Raw genomic sequence first — 2,883 nt, forward strand, 5'->3', positions numbered from 1 at the left:
AGAAATTTCCTTTTTTCACAGAAAATAAAGAACCCTGATTTTGGGCATACCAATCTTTCTATTCATACAAAATAATAGTCCCATCTTGGGTGACCTTATAAGGGGTACCATATGGGTAGTTCAATTACCTATGTACCCTTAATACAAAAATCTAAAATCAGTTTTCTAAAAATCAAAATCAGTTTCCCTTACCATGTCTTCTTCCTCCTCCTCCTCTAGCCGAACTCTTCCCCCTCCTGCGGAAAAAAAAATTCATCATCGTGATTAATTGTCGATTCGTAAAAATTTGATCGTCGATTAAACTCAACCACATAATGACTCGTACAAAGAAAAGCAGGGACTAGGCAAACCCAATCGTCTTCTAATCCATCAATTGAAGAAGAAGAACCAATTGAAGATTAAGGTGTAGAAACTGAAAATCACCACCAATTGAACCAGAAATTGAACCAACTGCATCTCCAACTCCGGAAATGAGGATAAGAAAGCAAGTTTTACAAACCCAATCTCCTATTTGTTCTTTTTCATCGATTAAGCAATTTTTCGTCAAAGTAAGCAATTTTCAAAGTGATTAAAATTTGTCATGACTTTCGTCACTAGGTAAAGATGAACTTGGCTAAAGCGAAAGCTTACCAACACATATTTCGAGAAATAGATATACGAGATAAACTCGGCTCGAAATAGCAAATGTGTTTAATCTAAGTCTATATAGCAAAATGACTTTTGTCTCAAGATAGGAGATAAATAGACTTTTGAGTGATAGATAAGTTCAAGTCTCCACATACCTTTTTGTCGATGAAGATCCACCGGTTGCTTGAGTAGTCCTTCGTTTTGTATGATCATTGCCATGGAGTTCTTGAGGTCAACTACACTTTCTATCCTAGTCTGAGACCTTAGCTATAGTAGACTAGAAATCAAGACTTATAGTTTTGATCACTAACATTGACAAACATGCTCGAGATAGCAACGCATGCGATTTCGACCGAGAAATGCTCTAACAATCTCCCCCTTTGTCAATTTTAGTGACAAAACTATCAATACATTTGGAATACAAAAAATAAATAAATTAACTTTTGTAGCTCCTATTCCAAATGTCCAATCTTCAACATTACTTGAAATCTTCGTCACTTCCAAGTACTCCAATGATTCCCAAAGGTTGTAAGTTCAGCATCATCGTTGTTGAAAATTCGTAGGTACAACAACGAGAAAACAAGAGTTCTCAATCATTTTTATACAGTGTCATAGTATCATTACACAGCGTCAAAGTTCAATTGTATCACAACTTCAACAATAATACTATGGTGATATGTATCACTCCCCCTTAGTCAACACTCCATCTCACATGGAAACCACTCCCCCTTACATAATGATCCGAAAACCATATGTATTTGTAGTATGAAATACATATTAATTCTCCCCCCTTTTGTCAATAAAATTGGCAAAGGTACAAGAACGGGATCCTAATGAAATTTCCGAAAGAGACATTTCATGACCAAAAGAAAGAAACGCATATCATCTTATTTAGATGCAATCATAAAGCCGAAGCTAAATGCATTCATCAAGGAGTTTATAAAGATACGAGATAACCCCTATGATATTCCACAGCCGCACTCCCCACAAAGATTTGGCAATTAAGCACAAGTTCAATTAAGAACTCTCCCCCATAATATGTCATTCCCGAAAGAACAACAAGAGAGACCTTAATTTAAAAAGAAAAGAAGGATTTCTTTGGACATAGAAAATCACATACAAGTATGAATATGAATCCAAAAAACTCAATTAAATTAACCACAAGAGAACCCATGATTAATTTAATCGAAAGATGCTCAACATAAGTGAACTTATGGAGACTCAAAAATTACAATTAGATTAATCACAAGAGAACCCATCATTAATATAATCGAAATACACAATCAAACTAATCACAAAAGTAATCAATTTAATTGGTCATGCTCATAATAAGAAAACTACGGAGCAACAACTAAATAACCAAACAAGATGATTAATTTAGTTGAAAATGCTCGACATAAAGTATCTCGCGGAACAACAACTAAGATAACCATAAAAATAATCAACTTGGCCATTTTAGTGCTCAACATAAGACACTTTACAGAGCCTCACAATAATACATAAAATATGGATTAGGGAAGATCAATACTGCGGAATACACAAGGATTCATTCTAATTTCCATCACTATTCGCATAACGACATTCAATAGACATAATCCTTGCAAACAAAATATTTTAACCTATCTTTCATAAATATTTGACATAATAGGCTTAACTTTTGTATTTGTCAAAAGTCTATTCACTCTTTTATCAATACATTCATATCGACATACGAAAGACTTTACTTTTGACAAGGTATGGGACAATCATAGTTCACGGACGCAAACACACATATCCCATAACAATATTGCAATATATAAAACCATAAAGACTAATACTGCAAAAATCATCTGCCAAACAAATTTAGAATTTAAACCAATAAATCTAAAAACATGAAGATGAAAACGTTGGACATAGCTATGTGAAATCACAATAATGGCTATTCCAAACTCTAGTTATTCTTCTAACAAAACAAGAAAATAGAAGATTTACTAGGCAATAAAATCATCTTTTACTCATTGTCTTCCTCATCGGAGATACTCCAAGATGCTTGAATTGTTTTCAACTCTTCCTTGAGCTCGGGAAACTTAGTTGCAACCAATGACAATTGTTCTTGTATGCACTTCACCCTTGAATCGACCTTACACACGCCCTTGTGAATTTTTTGAAGAAGTGATAATATTTTTTTTGAATGATGTTGTAGTAATGAGGTTCAAACTCTCGGACTTGTGAAGATCAAATTTTTAGATTTAATAAAATTATATACAAAAATATTAA

The sequence above is a fragment of the Papaver somniferum genome, unplaced genomic scaffold (assembly GCF_003573695.1).
Source record: "Papaver somniferum cultivar HN1 unplaced genomic scaffold, ASM357369v1 unplaced-scaffold_21, whole genome shotgun sequence".
NCBI lineage: Eukaryota > Viridiplantae > Streptophyta > Magnoliopsida > Ranunculales > Papaveraceae > Papaver > Papaver somniferum.